The following is a 21,233-nucleotide window of genomic DNA, read 5'->3' as shown; positions in this document are numbered from 1 at the left end:
GGCTAATTAAGGTGACTAAATAAGAGATGGAGGGCTACATGTGGAGTTTTCTTTCTACCCCAGGTTTCTTTTTTTACCTTTCTTCCCAGTCCTTTCTGGTTTTATTTTCTAAAAATAGATATACCTGAGGGATCATGAAACAAGTTCTGCACTCCTGTGTAGTAAATTGGAAACTCTTGTCACCCTGGGGCAATCTGTTGGCTGAAGTTAAAGGTAGGAAAAACCTCCTTAGAGACCCCTTTGGCCACTTCTAGGCCACTCTGTTGGTCCATTTGGCTTTAGGTTCAAGGAGGCATTCATTTGCTCAGTGAGTCTTTATTGAGCTCTTACTATGTGCAGTCACCCCGGCAGGCTCTAGGGGCAAGTCAGGAAGGAAAGACTCCCATTCCCATTTCTCTTAGAGCTTATGTGTCAATGTAAAGAACAGAACACAACGGTAAATATGCAATGATGAAATCTGAGAGGTGCTGTTAAGGAGCTGTGAAAACCCCCGGTTTCTGCCTCTGCAGTTCTGGTCCTGCAGAAACACTCCTCCCCTGTGTCTCTACTCTACTACATAAGATTTTGCAGTCTGACCATGAATCCATCATCCCCAAACTATCCCCAGCACATCTGCCCTCTATGTCATCAGTGAGAAGCACAGGGCCCCTGGGGCTCCCTGGGACCCCCCTGCCTGGCCTCCTAGCTTACCTCCTGGGAGTGCTGGCATGGGTGCCATTCTCCAACACTCCCTTTCCGGGATCTTGCTGATCCTTTTACCAGGAAGGTCTCACCTCTTGTCTAAATCCTACTCATTCTCCCAGGCTCTGTTCATGCTCCTTTATCCTTGCTGTACTTTTTCTTGAGCTCCTCTCCGCACCTCGGGGTTTCTGCCTCTCCTTTTCTGATGCCTTCTGGCATGAGGTTTATTAGCCAAGCAGAGCACCCATCATCCTCTGCCTGGTGTTCTATAGTTATTCGTATATCCAGCCCAGGCTTTACCTACCTATCCACACCTTGAAGGCATGGATATTATTATCTCTGTATCTCAAACAGGACCAGGCACAGTTAATACACAATGATATTTGTTGAACCAATGCCCCAATATTACAGTGAATAATAAAACATGCCCTATATAGTTTTATAAAGAGTGTTCATATATTGTCTATGGTAATCCTCAGAACAATCCTGTGTAGGAGAAACTATCATAATCCCATTCTACAGATGACGAAATCAATTACTTACTGAGCGCTGGCCCTCTGCAATGGATTATGGTAAGAACTTTGCACACATTATACCATTCCATTCTCATTTAATTCCAGTAAAAACAATAGTCATCTGTACTGAGCACTTACTCTGTGCCAGACACTAATTTCAGCACTCTACACCTGTTAATTCATTTAACTCACCCAACACTATAAGATAGGTATGCTTGGTATTTTCACCTTGTACATGAGAAAACTGAGGATGTGGAGGTTAAAAAACATGCCCAAGTGCCATAGCTGAATTTGGATTCCGAACTACATAGTGACCATAGAGAAAACCATTCACATATGAGCATTCCTCTTCTCTCCCGGCTCAGCACTGCCAACACCACTCAGTACTCACCACTCAGTAACTCTGTGAGGTATAATTATGCCCATTTTACGGATGAGAAAACAGAGACCCAGAGGGATTAAGCAACTTGCCAGTATCGTACAACTGATCGGGAGAGAGCCTCGTCTTGTAGCTGAAAAAATGTAGATCCCAACCACTCATCTGTACTGTCAGAGAAATGTGATGGTGGCGAGTCTAGGTAGATACACATTTCCTCAGCCATGTGAAAGTTTTATGATTCTTCAATATTTCTGCATGTCTGCTATCCTCAGTGCATTGGGCTGCACCCTGGGGATGTTGGGTCAGGTGGGGACTTATGAAGACTAAGATACACTCCTTGCTTGAAAGAAGCAAATAAAAAACAATTAAAATATCCTTCACATCCATTCCTTCTCCCCCCCCCCCCAGTACTTGATGCCCCTTTATCAATATGCCTTGGTGTATATCTTAAAGGGACAGGGGAGAAATAGGTAAAGAATTCAGTCCAGGGTGTTCAGCAAAGGTGAGGAGAATATAGATAGGTTCAGCAGGTGACTAGGATTGGCCTCGTTATTTGAAGTCCAGGGATGTGCAGGGCTTGGAGAATTCTGGCCCCAAAGATGGCAACTGTTCATGCCCCGTTGTATACTGTAGTTTAGAATGGAGGGAGCCTATGGGGAGAGAAGGCCAGCAGCCAGGTTGGAGAGAACCAGGCCTCAGGGCAACCTCTCTCTATGTGGAGGCGGATCCCGGCCCCCCTTGCAGACCACAGACTGAGAACCCGGCACAGTACAGAATGGAGGTAGGAGTCTTGGGTTTGGATCTCAAGCTGGCTACTCAGAAGCAGATGACTGTGAGATAGTCACTTCCCCCCTCCAAGCCCTCAGTAAACTGGGTGTAAGACTTTTTTACTGTGCTTCTGTGGCCGGGGTTGGGTGCTGATGTTCATGAGAGCACGTGGCTAACTGAGTGCTAGGTGCATGTGAGATGCTGAGGAAGAAGAAAAGTCCTGGTTTTGCCTCCTCTGGCGTGCCTCATGACAGGATTATGCTGATGGAGGGCACGTCAGATTGACTCACACATAACGGACAGGAAAATGGGCAAGGTTTGCACCTTACCCACTCTCCAGGCCTGGAACTTAAGCCTACCGATGAGAACCAGCTGGCATTACCCCGCTTCTGTGTGGCAGTGGGGTCGGGCAGGGGCCGGGTGGGACGGGGAGCCGAACCAGGCTTGGGAAGGGGATGCTCATATACGCCGAGGATCCGTGCCTGAAAATGAATATCACTGAAGTGAAACCCGCTCCAGGTTCCCACCTGGTAAGGCAAAAGGGCTGTCAGGAGACCAGGCTCGGTCTCAGCTGGGCACTGACTCACCATGTGCGCGGGGCACACCCCTGCTTCTCTCCCAGCCTCAACTTCTCCATCTGTAAAACAAGATACTACTTCCCAACAGCTTGAAAAGGCGTGGGGTTCTTCTCACCCACGGGGAGGTTTCTAAAGATGGGGTGAAAGAGATTAGGAAACTCCACCCCATCTCTGTCCGGATCGCCAGATCCAGGGCTCTGAAACCAACAGCAGACTCCACCTCCGTGCGGTGGAAGGAGAGAGCTCGAGGATTCGTGTCTGTCGGCGAGAGTGCGTGCGGGACAGAGGGCTTTTAAATGAATCACTTTGTATCTAGCAGGGCAGCACCTGCTCCTCAGCCTCCAAAGGCAGCGCGAGCAAGACGATCATTCACAAGCTGCCGCTTTCCATTCACGTCTATAATTAGAGCACAGGCTGCAGCAGCTCGGGGGCTGCGCGAAGGGCCTTGGGGCGGGGCCGAGTCCCTAGCTCCTCCCCTTTCTCGTCCCCCCTCCCCCGCTCTCCCCGCCCACCCAGAGGCTCTGGCAGCCCCCCATCCCACCCCAGGGTGCGCTCGCTGCAGGATTCCTTCAATTCTTGCCTGGACGCCAGGGCCTCCGTCCCCTCCCTGGGGGATCGCTCTAGTGCAGTAATAAGCACCTTGGCCCTGCATCTCGAGGAGGGCAGCTATATTTAGAGTGGCATCCCCTTGCCCCTCCCTCGCCGCCCCTCCGGCCGCTCGGCCCGCCCGCTCCCCACCGCCCCTCCCAGCCATCTCTCCCTCTTTGTCGCATTACATAGTAATCTGAGATGCATTGGATGAGCTCCAGGGAACAGAATGTACTTGGCAGAGACGCGGGGCTTGATGTCTGCAAAATGTCGGAAACGCAGCCAAGAGCTGCTAACTGGGTCATTAACCTCCAAAAGCTAAGCGAGGACTGTAGGCTCGCTCTGCCTCCCTTCATCTCGCCAATAAAAGTGCCTCAGTGTGAGGGGAAGAAAAAGCCCAAGGTTGGCTGCTTTGATTTCTAGGCACCAAAGGCAGGCCCGGCCCCTCCTCCTGGCCCCAGCTCTTGGGCTGCCCCTGCTGCTTCGTCCCCCAGTACATGTGGCCTTTGAAAGGCCCAGCAACCCCACGGGGCCAGGCTCTCGCGCCCCAGGAGAGACATAACTGGGCAGCCCTTCCCTACCGCAGAGCCTGGGCCCACTTTCTTGGGTCTGGGAGGAAAAAGTGGGAGAGGGTTTCTAGGCCCATCTGGGACCCCACAACCAGATGGAAGGGTTTGCCCTCCCTCTATTCTGATTCTCTCCCTTCTTCCTTCTTCCCTCCCTCCCTCCCTCTGGCTCTGCCTTCTCTGCCACCTTTGCCTCCTTCCCCTCCTCGTCAGCTCCCTTGTCTCCCTTCTGAGAGCAGGCTGTGGGGTTGGTGCATGCGTACATGGCCTGGCTCCAGGAGAGGAGCTCCACGGCTTGCTTGCTGTATGACCTTGGATGAGTCACCCATCTGTCTGCTCCTTAATTCCCTTATATGTCACTTGTTCACAGTAATAACACCTTCCTGACCTCTCTCACAAAATGTGGGGACCACATTGGAAAGTCTCTTACTTCCCAACTGCAAAGCTCTGCTCAGTGTCAGAGATACTCTCCCTGGCTACCTTGACCTATCTCTTTCTGAAAGCCCCAAGGTCCCAACTTCCTCTGGACTTGTGTGCACTCTTGGAAATTAGGACTGTAAGTGGTCCCACCACGAATCTCAAAGGTTTGACTATTTACCATGGGATAGCCCCTAAAATCCACCCCCCCCCCCAATGTCTAGCCCTCAGGATTGCCAAACAGACACTTCCCCCTAATGTCCAAACCCACTTCTCCAGCAGCTGGATGGAGAGAGAAAGTGCTTGGTCCTGAAACCAGAAGAGGTCCTGTAGTTCCTCAATGATGAGACTCCCTTTGTTGTCCGAGGGGAGGACGGTTGGCCCCGTGAGACCAGTAGCAGCTTATGCGATGTGTCTGGGCATCTGGGTAGTCTCAACTGAAGTCCAAGGCCGGGGAAGCTGATCTGTGCAACCCCACCTATGCTTCCTGCTGGTGTCCACAGAGCTAGAACCAAGTCCAAATGGGCATCAGCACCCTTCCTGCCTCATCCCTCCCCGGTCTCACTACACCTCCTCTACAGCTCCAGATGCAGCCCCTCACCATGCCCCATAGAGGCCCCTGCCACTGGGCCTTGGCTCAGGCTTCTTTTTTTTTTCAAAATCACCTGGAAGTCTCTTTGGCCTCTCATTGCTATACATTCAAATCTTTGGCATCCCCCAAAACCAATTCTCAAATGCAATTGTCTTCTCTACAGGTGTTACCCTTCTCCTTCAACTCTTCTTGGGACTGTTCTGTAATGTCTCAGTATAAGCAGCTAGCTTCAGGTCATGTCATCTGTGTGCTTGTTATGTCCTTCTTATGGGGGGAGAGTTCTCCATGGACAGACAGGGACCCATCATTGTTGACCTCAACTCTGAAGGTTAAGGTGACCACATATCCTGCTTTGCCTTTACAGTGTATGCCCATTGCTCTGGTATTATGATTCAATAGCTCCCTTTCCACCCTTAAGTGCTCTGGTTTGGATGATACATTATAGGGTCACCTTACTGAGGGTTTCTATCCTAGTACCGAGCACATTAGTAGGACTCCGAGAATGTGGAGAGCTACTCTGCAGAGCCTGTCAGAGCTGTTTCTTGCCCAGGCCCCGGGGGCTCTCAGTTCCCTCCTTTTTCTCCAGTCTGGAAGTTCTCAGGCATTCTTCTTTCTCTTTCCTGGGGAAGAACTTCAGAGACACCCAGTACCATTGTCTTTTCAACCAGCCTTCCCAAGATTTCCCAAATGCACTGACCCCACATGAAGTTGTATACCCCAACTCTTCCCATTCCTCTGAACCCCTGAACAGTAGTAGGACCACCACTGGATGCTGGAAGTAGATAGCAAACTCCAGAACCGGTTACGTGGTCTGTGAGACAAAGCCCTCGTTTCTAACCTCCACTGGATTTTAGGCCTCGCCCAATTTCTTTCACAGTTCGACTCTTCAAAATTACCTTCAGATAATTATGTAGTTGCCTTAGGAGGGGGGTCACAACCTAGAAAGCTCAGATCTTCTTTGTTATAAAATAAGTAGTTACGGGCGCCTGGGTGGCTCAGTCGGTTAAGCGTCTGACTTCGGCTCAGGTCATGATCTCGCAGTTCATGAGTTCGAGACCCTCATCGAGCTCTGTGCTGAGTGCTCGGAGCCTGGAGCCTACTTCAGCTTCTGTCTCCATTTCTCTGCCCCTCCCCTGCTCATGCTCTGTCTCTCTGTCTCTTTTTCTCTCAAATATAAAATAAAAAGTAAAAAAGTAAAAAAAAAAAAAAAGTAGTTAACATTCTAGGTACGGCTCAAAGGCTGGGGATAACAAGGTCCTTTGCATCAGGATAATTTTTCTCAAAAGCAAACTTGATGGGGTGAGTTTTGCCTTATTTTTTTAAATATCAAGCATTTGGAAATAACAGCAGGCAAGGTGCCTGGCCCGGTGAATGGAGCACCAGCGTCAGGAAGCCTGGGGCTTCTTTCTACTTCCCCTCTGACTCACTGCTTTCTGGAGGATGAATCATATGCCCTTTCTTGGCATTGGGTCTCACTTCCTTCATCTCCCCTATAAAATGGGCGTATTTGCCATTCCTACCACTCAGGAGGGGGCTGAGGCTTGAAGAGGCCTTGGTAATTATGCAAAAATATTATTAAAAGTAAAAATGTGCTGTAAGTGGTTTTTTCTTTTTTGACCCTCTGGAGAGGCACACATGAAGGGTATCCGAGGCCACTTGATGATTTGCTTTCGTTTGGGGAATACTTCAATTCACTGAGAACAGCCTCTCAGAAACTAGAAATGGGGAGGAGGATCAGTCTCAAGACAGGGGTTGAAATGAGTCTGGTCTGAGTAGGAGCAAGAGTCATGTGAGGAGCAGGCCAGCTAGCAATCAGGAAGGGAAACTGGGAGCTGGGATGAAAAAGCAAAAAGGACTATTAGCCGCAGGACTCTGATGCCAGGCTGGGACATTGCAGTCTCCCCCGAGGGCCACGGGAGATGGATGGAAGTGACCGAGCAGGGGCATGGCATTGTCTACATTGTGTTTCGGTGAGACACATCCATTAGATGGAGGGACAGACTCTGCAGCTGGCATCTGTCACAACCCAGTTTGTCCCTAAGCAAGTGGCAGCTCCCTTCCATCTTTGTAAAATAAATGGGTAAAATGACCCCGAGTAGCTCTAACATGCCGTGGTTCTCCGGTAAAGACCACGAAGAACCACCTTGCCTGTATGTGCGTGTATTTGGATGGGGGGAAGGAGTGGGAATGAAGTGACTACTCAGTAGACACAAAGCCAAGTCCGGCAGCCTCGTTCTTCAGGGAGGAAGCCTGATCAGTCTCAGCATCTCAGGTCTGAAGGACTCCCTGTATATCCAGAGCCCAAAGACCTTCCTTTGGGCCCCAGCATGGCACATCTGAACTTTAGGGCCTGGTCAGCAACCTCTGTCTAGACTTGTCTACTATCTACTTCCTAGTCCGGCTGAGACACCAGTATCTGAGGAGACAGCACCGTGGTTCCTGCTAAGCAGCTGTTCTTTAAGATGCTTCAGATTTCCCCCTATCCTGTATTAGGTTTCCAGGAAGCCCTATACTATCCAAGACTACCTGTTTTGGAGCCTCAGAACTCTGCCTTAGCAGTACAACTCCACAGTATATGTTTGACATTTACTAAGTTCCACGAAAAGATTGACATGTAGAACGTTCTTTGTTATGAGGGTGCTCTTGGCATATTGTCTGTTAAAGTATTTAATAGCTCTTATGTATAGGCCCACGTAGAAAATCCCTCAGTGTAGTCATACTGTAAAAAAACATTATTTAAAATCATTTTGGGTTATTCTGGGGTTGCAATAGTGCCTTCAGGTTTCAGGGTGGTTTTAAAAGCACTTATGCTTTTTACTGTAATCTTCCTTAAATATCTTTTCTCAAGTCAGTTTACATAAATAAGTAAATGAATAAGTGAGGGTTCAGTTAGACCTAAGTCAGTGTGTGAAGTTGAGAAATAAACCCACTTACGATTAGTGAACTGACTAAAGCCCTCCTAATTATAATTGAAGTCAAAGGTCCAAATTTCATGGCATCACTCAAACTATTGACTTAGTGCTCCTATGTTTGAGTGGCAGTTTTGTGTGAAATGGTTTGACAGGATTGTGATTATCTGTAGGCAGTGCAAGGACCCAATGATAATTGGAAGAAGAAAATTTAAATAGTACTGGGGGGGTCATGGGATTAGCAAGTGTGGAGTTTATACAGTGGAAGTTACAACTAACCTAGGAAGATACCATAATCCAGACTTATTCTACCAATGCCCGTGTTGCCTTGAGATGTCTGTCTTGGTATTATTAAATGATAAAGAGAGTGGTTGCACTGTAAGTTTCCTTCCAGTGCTCATGGTCTATTTGCTGAAAAGTCAGAGTCTGCCTGGGTTCAAATTCCACAATCCACCTTGGAGCCCACAAACCAGTGAAAAAACCGATGCCCTCCCACCACACTCCCACTGCCAGTGGTTAAAGGGCAGAAATGACTGGGGAGGGTTGTGGCTAGAACTTTCTAACTCAAGCCATTCTTCCTGACAAAGGGCGTATGTATTCATTGAACAGTGACTGAACAAACAGTTATCCTTAACCTTCCTTATGTGAATTCCCCAAAGAAAAGTTAAATTATAATTCTAAGGTGCTAGCAGCGGATAGACTCAGAATGCAGAATGAGAAATGCATCTGACAGATTGTGTGGTTCACCTCCCTCACTCGATAGATGAGGAAACCGAGGCAAAGAAACCTACCCAAGGGACTTGGTCCAAGACACAGAGAAAGGAAGTCTCAGAGCCAGGGCTGGAGCCCAGATCTGCACTGTTCCTTGGCGCTTATGTTTTTGGTAAGAGCTGCAGCTCAGTCTCCAGGTTGCAATGGATACATCTTTTTCTAGGCAGCCCAGTTGCTAAGCTTTGATTACATCATTCTCGGTCTCAAAACTCTTTCTGGATTTCTGCTCCCCATTCCTACTTCAAAGTTCATTTTGTGTCATTATTGGGCTCTATCCATGCTATCGGCCCCTGCTTTTTAAAAATTTGTGAATTTCCACTCCCGACCCCACCCCCAATTTTTGAATTCCCTTGTAGATGATGAGATATGGAGAGGTAGATAGGTGATCTTGCTTATGCTAGTTTGACTGTCTCTGACACACACCTAACCTGGTTAACCTTTTCCTGATTTCTCAGTTCTCAGCAGCTTTTCAGTGCAATTGCATAGGTGTCACATTTCTTAACTCATTTCTGAACTCATTTCTTATCTCTTGAGGATCAGTTAGTCACTTTTTTCTTGTAGTGGGAAGAGAGGTAGAGCTGGAAAACAGGGTCTTCAGCAGAGTTTAACTGGGCTATGAATAGAATCCTATAAAGCAGGGCAGGAAAGACCAAGGATCTGTCTTGCAGGTCAGCCCAGAAGGCTGTAACACCAAACCAGCCTGGTGGTTGGAGGTGGAGGTTGTCTTCCCAGAGTTTCCCACCACCCTCACCAATTGTACTCCAACAGCGCCCTCTGCTGGATTGGAGCAGGACCCAGCAGTCTCAACCATCTTGGAAGTGGGGCCAACAGGAACTTTAAAAGAATGAAAAGTAAGATTGGGGTTTCCTTGAGAGAAGGGGTCCCCACTCAGGGAAGCTCTGAGTTGCCAGTATTTAAACACAAGCTCAAAATAACGTGGCTCCATTCCATGAGATTCCCTTGCTTTCCACTCAGGGAAGCTCTGAGCTGCCCCTAATAAAACACAACCTCAAAACAAGATGGATCCATACCATGAGGTTCTCTTGCGTCTTCATTTCTCATTCCTTCTATTTCAAGTTCTGTCTTTTGCCTCATCTCGCTGATTAGTATTTGAGGAAAAATTTCACTGTAGTAATTAAACCCAAAAGATCATCTTTGAATAGATGAAAAGAGGGGATTTATGGAGAGGAAAGTGGGCATAAAATATGAATTCTACCTTCTTGATGTCAAATGGCTGGGTTACAAAGAGCAAGTTCTTGCAATAATGATTTCTAATCTCAGCTTGTATTATTCCTTAGGTTAAAGACTTTCATCAGACCCTCACTGCCTACTAAATTAAGTCTACATTCTTTACCTTAGCATTCAAGGTATATTTGTATATTCACAATGCATTATTTTGTTTGCATTAATTTATCAAGGCTAATAGCATGCTTATTTTAAACAAGAACCTTACCATGATTTAGTTTTTAGAAAATGAAAATGTATTGAAATTTTTAAAAGTATATTTGAATACCAAATTTATACCTTTCACACTGAAATCAGGTTCAACAAATAATTAATCTGCTTTTAATTTTGAACAAGGCAGAAGACCTTGTGTAAATAATTAATTTTTTTTTAAACAGAAGCAATAATTGATAGATTCAGTGTTATCTTTAGCATTGATGTTAGTCCTAACATATTTTTTATTGAGAAAACCAGGTGAAACTTATTTGATATAAAAGGTTTTGGGGGCTGATAATCTTTCTAGTGCCACGGAGACAGTGGGAGACACAGTGGTTAGGAGTGTATTTATTGACCAGAGACAGTAATATGGTAACCACTAAAACTGCGCCCCCAAATTAATGACTAAAGCTGGATGGGGCACCTGGGTGGCCCAATCAGTTAAGCATCCGACTCTTGGTATGAGCTCAGGTCATGACCTCACAGTTCGTGGGTTCAAGTCCCACATCAGGCTCTGTGCTGACAGTGCAGAGCCCACTTGGGATTCTCTCTCTCTCTCTCTCTCTCTCTCTCTCTCCCTCTTTCTGCCCTTCCCCCTTTTCTCAAAATAAATAAATAATTTTTTTTTTAAATCCAAGAAAAAGAAAAAAAAAGAAAAAAAGAAAAGAAAACCCTCCTGGATGAAAACTTACAGAGGGCTCTACCCTTTTATAACTCAGATGGTAAAATGAGACCCAGAAAGAAAAACCTCAGCACACGTTCACAGGCAGTTAGTGAAGGAGCCCAAGTTGAAATCTGGGTCATCTAATTCTTAGTCCGAAGCTCTCACCACTCCTCAACACAACCTTCCCACAAAGGCATGAAAAAGGACTCATAGAAGAGGACCCTAAAGTGCCTTTGGAAACTGTGGCCCAAATTATATTAAAAATTAAAGAGTCCCCTAATCCAGGATCTGTCCCATTTCACTATATCTTTGAGGCTGAGAAATGGGGCATTCAGATCCTTTCCTCTCTCTGAGCCTTCATTCTGTTTACACATGGGTGGACCAGATGTCAGAGAAATAAGAGAAACATTTGCAGCTGTTACAGGGAGAGGGAGGGGTTGGGTGGAACCCATGAGGTTCCCAAGTTTTGATGCAACACATCAGAACACATTTGATTTTTACTGGTGGCTTAGAGTTTACTACCCTCAGCTCCATCTTCAAAGCTGGGAGTTTGCCACTTCATGTTGAAGGCCACACTGAGACATGCTGAGGGTTTCCGGAGCTAACTTCAGCCCATGGCCACAGCAACCCAGGTGACCAAGGCAGCTACTGCTCCATTACAACTTTAGGGGTCCCTTTCTGCTCACCCCCTGAATTCCCTGATGCAAGGTCAGTGTTTCTTCTTATCAGGCAGAGGCCAAGAGGGACACCATGTGAGAGACAGTGCATTCTAGTGAGCAGAATGTGGGCTTTGGGGTTATGTAAGACCTAGTTTTGATCCTGGCCCAGCCATTCACTGGCCATGTGATTTTGAGTGCGTTGCTGCTTAACTCCGAGCCTTATTATCCTTGCTTTTTCTTAAAAGAGGAATAGATACTAATACTTACTTTTCAAAGTGAAAAGGTTTAGGGATATAATGTATTTGGACTTTATGGTGTACAGGAATGTCCAATAAACTGTAGCTATCACTATTTTTTCCTGAGGGTTTTTTTTTTTTTTAATCTTCCTGGAGCCTATATGAATGATGTAGCTACTAATTGGTAAGAATCTAGGGGAGAGCATTAGGCCTGTTACCATTATGCTGTTTCCTGAGGCCTCAAAAAAATGTGATGACATTATCAATAATAGTCTACTGTCTGAGTTTAAAGCTCTTCAAAGCTTGTTCCCCACCCCCTCCATTTTATGGGAAAAAATTTTAAATCTATATCAAAGATAACATAATTTTATAACACTTATATACCCACTACTTAGATTCTACCATTAACATTTGACTGAACCTGTTTTATCAATTATCTATCCATTTAACCATTCCTTTATCCATCCATTAATCCACATTTTTATGTATTTCAAAATAATTTGCAGACATCCATACACTTCCCCTTAAATTCTTCAGCATGAATATCATTAGCTTGAGTTCACTATTTGTTTGCTGTTTTTCTTTCCATATATACTCATATACAATGAAATGAAGTCTTAACTATACATTCGCTGAGTTTTGACAAATGCGTGCATCTGTGAATCCCAACACCCTGTGAGGATATATAACACATTAGCATCACCCTGTAAAGTTCTGCTACGTCTCCTTCCAGTAAATCCTTGTCTTCCCCACCTAGCGGGAAACTCTATTCTGATTTTTTTCACCATAGATTCATTTTGCCTGTTCTAGAACTTCCATATAAATGGAATAATATAGTATGTACTTGTCTGTATAAGTCTTTTTTCACTCAACATACTATTTTTGATTCTTGTTACCGTATGTATTGGCAGTTTGTTCATTTCCACTAGACAGCTATCTTTAGTGAGTGGTTTTACATACCTCTTTGAGAATGCTGACTTGGTAAAAACAAAAGCTTATGTGTGTATACAAAAAGAAGAAAATCTGGAAAGATCATCAGCAAAGTGTGTATAGCCTTTACCTCAGATATGCAATTGGAGTAAAAGGAAGAAATGGGGAATTTGTTCTTGAAAGTACACACTTTTATAGTGGTTGAATTTCTACACATGTATAGAGATGTTAAAATATAGGCAACACATAAAAGTATTTTAAAAACAAAACAACAACTAAACTAAACTCCGTGTGGGATGGGAAGAGGACTGAAGGTCTCATGCTACTGAGGCCAAGGAGCCCCAAGCTTCCTCTCTGCCAGAGCTTTCTTCATGCTACTGAATAGACAATCGAGCCTGGAAAAGTAGCGATGATGAGGTCTGGATGAGAAGAATAGTCAGAGAAAACAGAGAAAGTTATAAAATACGGTCAGGGTTTGAAGGGGGGAAAAGGTATAAAGGAAATAATTCTGGAAGTAGACTGACAGACTGGCCCAGCCAGTAGTCCTAGAATCCTACAGCTATAAATCCATAAGAGGTTTCAAAGGGTATTATTGTGACTCCTTTGTTTTGAAAAGTGCAAAATGAGGTCCTACTTAAGAAAATGACATGTAATAGATCTTAGAGATCATCAAAGCTCCTTGAGGGCCAGTCCATGTCTGTGTTTCCTTTCAAGGGTACCATGTACTTAAGTGCCATTTATTGGAAGAGTGATTCTAATCCTAGACCTGATTTTACAGATAAGGAAACTCACACATGAACTGACACTTGCTCAGAACAATACATATCTTACCCAAAGGATAATAAGAGTTGTTGATTACTAGTTTCCACTCAGACAACACAATAAGAGATAGATTGAAATTGTATTTCAGGGCTCTAGGTTAAATATAAGGAAGACTTTCTTGGAGGAAAGGGTTCTGAAACCTCCATTTCTTAGAAATATCTAAGAATGCAGTACAGTCTCGCATGTTGAAAGACTTTAAATGTGGCACTACTTGCCACGCTAGACCACCTCTTGTTTCCTCCCAGTTAGGGAAAAAAAGAAAGAAAAAAAAAACAATCCAAAATTTTGGTTCTTTCTTGCAGGTCTGACCCCTAGTGGTCATCTCTCTGGGTTGGACCTAAGAGAAAAAAGGCCAAGAAAAGGAGGACTACCAGACTTTGTTTTTAAAATTGGAAATGAACCTTGAAATTTCCTAGTTGAATGATCTAATTTCATAAACAAGAAAACTTAGACCAAATGAATAGCAATGATTTCCCAACATCAGTGACTTTGTAGTAAAACTTGAAGTGGAACCCAGCTTTTGTTAGTGTTATAGGTTCAAGCTCCAATTCCTACACCTCTCATTCTCTGACCTTTGGTGACTCTGGAAGCTGGAGCCTGGCTAGATATTTAGGCCTCAAGTATGCTTATGGTCTTGGTCACTAGCCTTAAAAATAAGTTATTTTCTTTAGCTAAAAGAGCATTAAAAAATCATCTGAGCATTGTGTCATGGACAGGTGACCTCAGACAAACTGCTTCTGTCTCTGAGCTTCAGTTTTTAAAATGGGGAAACCATATGATCTCTAAGGGCTTATCCAGCTCAAATACTTAAGGCTTTCAAGCATACTCTGTATTTTGGCTCAGAATTTTTAGCAAAGTGACGGAACTGTTACATTAACATAATACTCCTCGCTTTTATAATAAGGATCCCTAATCTAGGATGGACAGAATCCTGTAGGATCAGGCTTCATGAGAAGAATCATGAGCTCTCTGACATTGCATGGGGTTGCTAATGCATCTGTATATTTTCATGAAGAAAAACCTTCTTATATTTAATCAGAAGGGTCTAGGACCACCTCAAAAGGTGTAAGAACCACTGAGTTATAATACTGGAATGAGGTTTCCAAGAAAGTAAAGGACACAATCTCTGACCCTTAGCTCTAATTACACAGAGCTAGACTAGTGTCCCTTCAGTCCCTTGTTGACATAGAGACAACAGATAAACATGATCTCTGCATTCAGAGTGCAGGCGTTCATTTCACATTCTCTCCTTCTCTTCCAGGTTGAGGAGCAGTTGGTGAATCAGTAGATGTAACTCCCATTTAACTGTCAGAAGCTTTCAGTTCCCTTTGTAAGGATTCCTAGTGATGCCCTAACACACTACTCATGGATGCCAAGCTGCTGTCCAGTGCCCTGGTGCCCATATCTTCCCACTAGTTGAGCTGTATATTTAGCAAAGATTGGTTGATTTCCTCCCTCCCCCCCCCAACATGTTTATGCTGGTTGTATTTGTTAATATAATTATATTATTTAAATATTATGCAAACAGATGAAGTATGGATGTGAAAATAAAGAGACCGATTTCAATGAAAACTAAATTAGTTACATTGGAAAGGCTCAAAGGGGATGGGTTACTGGAAAATACTTTAAAATTAGTTCATGGATGAGGCAACTATAAAAGAATGACACAGATTTAAAATGTAGATGATTAGTTTTAAAGTCTTCTGTTGTTAAAAAAAACCACAAAACAGTAAAAGGAAGACGAAAACACACAAAATGGGAAATAGTGGAGGATACATCATGGGAGTGGTTTGGTCAAGAAGGAAATCGGAATTGGGACATGCATGCTGAAAGACTGAACTTTGTTGACTGGCAAATGAGTGTCTTAAGTTAAAATATATGCATTCATATGAATCCCAGGTTTGGCCAATTCTTCTGATTAGCTGACACTGTGGCCATGTTTCTTGAGTATTAAGACCAAAATATCAAAGTGAGGTCCAAAGGAACTGGTCGACTTGTGTCTCCTGAGTGCTAATCTCTTGAGGGTTTGATCTTTTCAAAATTCCCTTGAGATCGCTTTTCATTCCTATTTCTTGTAGGCACTTCTCACGAACCTTTCCCACCTTGACAGTCAGCTTTGCCTTGGAATCAAAACTTCTATTAAATTAATGTTGGTTTCCCTTAGCAAATCAGTCACGTTTACTCAAAATCTGGAATCAGATTCACTCTTCAATGCCTTAAGATTTCAACAGTCCAGGGTCACTTGTGGTCGCCATCAATATTGCACTCTCCCTTTTCAGAGTACGGGCCACAGACATGAACATAGCTTTGCCTTAGCTTTGCCTTCTGGGCAATGCTTTGCCTTAGCTTTGCGTTCTGGACAATGCTTGCTATAGAAACAATGTGACTGATTAAAAAAAAAAAAAGTGTTGAATGGTGTAATGATATTTATTGCAACATTATATATAATAGTAAATATACCTGAAACGACTTAAAGTTTAGCAACAGGGTCATTAGTTAATTTGATAGTTGTTGCTGGTTGTTTATGTAATCATGAAAATGATAATTATGAAAAATTTTCGCAGTGATTATTGGGAAAATGTTCAGGACAATAAATTCAGTGAAGAAACAAAAATGCAAAATGAAATGAACCCCATGATTACAAATGTAATAAATGTCTGTATGAAATTGGTAAGCTGGGGAAGATTTGGGGTTTTTATCTTTTTCCACTTTTTCACTTATAAGGGTCTTTCATGATTAGAAAATCCTGCATTATGCAACGATTCACCAGTTTTTATCTTGAGAGGCCTTGTGATGTCTGAGGTTACCATAGAGTTGCCCAGAACCACAGAATTACCCCCAGAGGAGAGAGGATTAGGCAAGAGCTCACTCAATTATACATGGACTGGGTTGGAATGTGCCTTTGAGGTCAGAGTGGTCCCATCCCCTCAATCTCCAAATAAGACTTATCATAGCAGTTACCAGCAGCTTCACCTGAACAAGTCACTCATCCACCATACTTCACTTTTCTCCTCGGCAAAATGCAATAATAAACATGCCCACGGTTTGTTGTTGTGAGGTTTCAATGATATAAATACAGTGCACGGCACAGAGTAAGCTCTCAATAAATGTTAGTTATTAATATCACCAGAGTTAGTGGTTGAGCCAGGGGCCAAATTCAGGTTTCCCAACTTCCTCACTGGGGCTATTTCTATCATACCACATCACAGAACTCATTCCATAGAACTTAATCCAGGCCGGGATCCTTTGCTCTGCTGAGTGCTGGGCAGGAAAAAGTCTGTTCTGCTAACACAGAAGCTACTATGACTATGCATGACTCTTGCCTATCAGGCGACCAGGAGCTTACACTGTAGTCGGAACCATGTATGAAAACTGTCAGCAGCATCATAAGATGCTAGTACCTTCCAAAGTGAAAATACGTCTTCAGTAAGACAGAACTGAGTTCAAGTCTATAACCGTTTAAGGCCTCCTTGACTTCTTGATCTGCACTTGCTTTCAGGCAAGATGGGGATTCATGGGGGTAATCCTTCCTGTGGATACGTGATGGGAGCCGCCATATGTGAAAACACTTCATAAAGTATAAAGTGGAATATAGTTCAAAGTAGTGATTTTGTTTTCTAAAATTATTTTTATTTTAAAAACTTAAGGACACTTATATATGTTCTGTGTGCCAGGCGTTATTCCAAGGACTTCACAAGCATCAATTAATTGAATAGACTCTTCACAGCAGTCCTGTACAGTAGGGACTATTACCCTAGCTTTTACTCAGGGGGGCACAAGGAATTTAAGGAACTTATCCTACATCACGGAGCTAGTAAGTGGTGGTGCGGAGGTGTGAACTTAGGAATCTGTAGTTTGGCTACAGAGTCCATGCACAGCTCTCGTGTTGCTCTGTTATCACTGAAAGTGCCTTGGCCCCAAAGCAGAAGAAACATAGGTTCTGGAATCTGTCCTCCCTTTTTACAACGTTTAATTCCGTAGTCCAGTCCAATGCAGTGCAATCCAGTACAACCCCTTCCCATCCAGTCCAATCCTGCCTGGCTTAACTCAGTTAACTGAACTCAGTTGAACTTAACTCAGTTCAACTCAGGAAATACTCTTTTGAATATTTAGTTTGGGCGGGCAATCATTGCACACAGCAGCATGAGAACTAACCTAGAGGACGGGACCCAAGAAACCTGGGTTTAGATGGCAAGGGGTAAGTCACATGTAAAAATGATGGTAAAATATAGAGTGAGTAAGGCAGTTGCAGGAAAGAATATCAAATCTAGAACTGTGAAGGTCACGATAAAGCTACTTTATCAAGTGTCTCCTCTCCACTGCTCATTGAATAAAAAGTGGCCCAGCCATCAGGGCAGATAGGGGCCTTTTGGCAAGAAGGTTGCAAAAGAGATACTCTAAACCCCTAAAAAGTAAGTGGTCTTCAACTATGTTTATATCTTCAACACTGGGACCATTGCTCTCTGTCTGACATGTTCCTGACAAGTGGCCACAGCCTTTGGCTGCCGTTTTAAGCTGAGATGAGTCATTTCAGTGGCTTGGTGTGTGTGATTTCTTGTTCTGCCTCTCTCAGCATTCCAAGGGAAACCTACGTATTGGTGGATTTGCTATCTTTCAACCATTAAAGAGATTATCTATATGAAGCAACTGATACAGTGTCTGGCCCACAGTTGAGGTTCATAAGGTGGCAAATACTGTCATCATTAGCCCAAATCTTTATAATCTGACCACTTTCCCGTAGTTCCCTCTGAGAGACAAGTTAGAATGACCTCAGAGGCCTGACTCTATGACAATCATTTGTCTCTTCCAGAGCGTTCTATTTTTCTGTTCCAAGATGAAGAGTGGGACAAACCAGGCTACACATCTCAGATCATGCTCGTACTTGTCCTGTGGTCACACTACACAGAATATGAGTATTCCCCATGGGTAAACTGTTCCCTTACACAACACTTTTGACGTTACACAATTAAAACGGCTTACATATTAAAATTTGAGGCAATGTGAAAGTACCTCATAATTAACTGCTGTCTATTTAACCAGACAGTTCTAGCAAGTTAATTTGATGTCTGTTACGAGACTTAATAATTGTCAGTGATTTTTAAAAACAATTTACTGGTATAATCATTAACTACCCCTAGATTATCTTGTCAAATTGATAATTAAATGCCTCAAAAATTCATTACAGAGTCAGTGTATTAATAGGAATGTAATTAAGTAATGTTTGCTTATGTAATCTAGAGTTTATTACCTGTACACTTATTTATCTTTTCTACACTTATTAAATCTTTCTAGGGGCCTTTTCAGAATCAATAGAAAAACCAAGAGTCAATAAATGTCTTATTGGATCCAAATGAGGCACTTAATTGAGAGACTGTGAAATAAATATGGATTCTCCATGTCTGTGGAGAGGAAGACGAGATTATTCCTATTTTACAGCAGGATTATCAGTTGGGGACATAGAACACTATTTATTCCTTCTTCCATTCCTTCCTGTGTCTTTTCTTTCCCTCCTGTTCACCTTCCGTCTCTTTCCCTTTATTCTTTCTTCATCCTTCCCCCCCCTTTCCTTTTGTCAAACACGTAAGTGCCTGCTATGTGCCGGTCGTTGTGTGAGACCCTGAGACTAGATAAGGTCTGATTTGAGTCTAATGTAGCAAAGAAAAAAGACCTATAAAAAATTACAAGGCAACATGTTTAATGCTACCCTAGAGCTGTGTACAAAGTGCTAAGGGAGCACAGAGGAAGGAACAACTGACTGTTTTGGTAGTCAGGGAAGACTTCTCAGAGGAGGTGGCATTCGAGCTTGCCAAATTTCCCAGGGAGAAAGAGTTGGAGAGAGGCATTCCAGGCACATATGTGCAAAGAAGTGGGGCCAGGGAGGAACATGGGCCACTCAGCGACTAGATGGAAAGGGCTGACTTTTAAACTGTAGAGTATCATGATCAGAGCTATGTTTTTCAAAGGATATCTTTGGAGGACAGAGTCTTCAGGATATGCATTCAAACCGCAGTCTGGTTGGCCTGTCCTTTCCACAGCCTCTCATCCTGGTGATGATCATCATATGCCCAGGGGCTTATGGGTTACATTGGCTTTTGCTCTGTTGGCACTGTAAAGATAGTCATACTTTTCAGATTACATATTCAAAGCTTGAGCTTCATAAGTAATATCACAACATATTTCAACCCGGGCCTTCCCCAACCAGGAATCCACAGTTCAGTTTGCTTATTCTCAGAAACTCTCCCATAGACCCAGAACCAAGAATGTTTGGTTGAAGGGAAGGGGCCTTAACTTCCAATTGACAGTTTTCAAACTTCTACATAGACGTGAACCTTCTTATCCCTCATCACCATTGAGGCATACAAGAGTCAGTTGTAATAATTTTTGTCCTTGACCAAGTGTCAATGACTATAAAAGTAAGTCCTTGCATGTTTCCTTTGGCTGTATGGCCGGGTACCTTTTAGTGAAGTGGGAAACATGGGAGAGAGAGAGAAAATGAAAATAAAAACACCTATTCTGGTATTTAAAACTATATTGCTTATACACAACAAGTGAAAAAACATGTTCAGAGTCTCTGAAGACTTTTTCGTGATGCTTGGAAATCATTTTCATATGTTAAGCTCAGGCTCATGGGAGAACCTGCTTGGAGGGCTCTCGTTGCCCTAGGAAATAAGTACAGTGCATATCTGATACCCATATGCCCTGCATGTGCCGGGCCTCCCGAAGTGATATGTACTGTGACCCACAGTGTTTCAAAATGACCAAAATGGTCACATTAGATCATGACATTAGACAAGGTCAGAGAGGATCCAAGTCAATGGCTAATTAGTCCTGAGAGTCTCTAAACTTTGAGCCTAGAAGTGTTTAGAATTAAGTGACAAAAGATACTCTATAAATACAAAGTAGCTTACTTTTAAATGTGTATATATTCATATATGAACATATGAATATATATGTGTGTGTGTGTGTGTGTGTGTGTGTGTATACACACACATATGAAAGAAGAACTTCAAAATCCTCCTCTGAGATCTCTGATGACACATCTGCAGGTTTGACCAAAGAGGTAATTCAGTTTGTCAAAGCTTCTGGGCCAAGATAGGAAGATGATGTTGTCTTAAGGCCGGACATTCGTGAAACCTGGACCCCAGTCTGATGACCTGGTTTGAAGTCCCTGGTCTGCCGCTGCTAAATGGATGCCTTAGGACCAATGGCCTCTCTTTGGGCCTCATTTCCTCAGTTTCCACTTAGCCACTGCTAAGTGGATGACTCAGGACCAGCAGCCTTCTCTCTTCGGGCCTCAGTTTCCTCAGTTCTGGGAAGAATTGTCCGAGGCCCACCCATCTCACATTACTCTTGGGAGGATCAAATGAGATCATGAGTGTAAAATACCTCGTAAACAGGTCACAAAATCCTGCAGAATCACGAGGGGTAGTATTATGATGAGATCGAAAAGGCTATAAGTATTTCAAAGAAAAATAGTATTCAAAGCACATTCACAGAGTTCTGTTCTCTGGGAGGGGCTGCTCTTCCCAGGTACTCCCCTGTGGAGGCAGGTATTGTCACTCCTTATTGACCTGTCTTCAACCTCATTTAGCCTGTGAGCTCTGGGCATGTGGAGACCCTGCCCACCATGACAGTCTGGCACAGTGGCAAATGCACAGGATTTAGGGACAAGTAACCTAGGTCAGTCCTTCTTCTGGCCCTGGCTTTGCCGTTGACCC

The 21,233-nt window shown here is 43.7% G+C and overlaps 1 long non-coding RNA gene across 1 annotated transcript in view; it reads right to left on the bottom strand.

The window, feature by feature from the left end:
• Positions 1–19,232: 19,232 nt before the first annotated feature.
• LOC132683511 (uncharacterized) overlaps positions 19,233–21,233 on the bottom strand; it is a 41,013-nt gene continuing 39,012 nt past the window's right edge. The window contains exon 3 of the long non-coding RNA XR_009612266.3: positions 19,233–19,621. This is a non-coding gene — a long non-coding RNA (uncharacterized LOC132683511). The remainder of the gene's footprint in view (positions 19,622–21,233) is intronic.

This window comes from Panthera onca, chromosome C2 (genome assembly GCF_046562875.1).
Source record: "Panthera onca isolate mPanOnc1 chromosome C2, mPanOnc1 haplotype 2, whole genome shotgun sequence".
NCBI lineage: Eukaryota > Metazoa > Chordata > Mammalia > Carnivora > Felidae > Panthera > Panthera onca.
The sequence above is the reverse complement of the archived record's forward strand: the minus strand, read 5'-3'. Positions and strand labels throughout refer to the sequence as shown.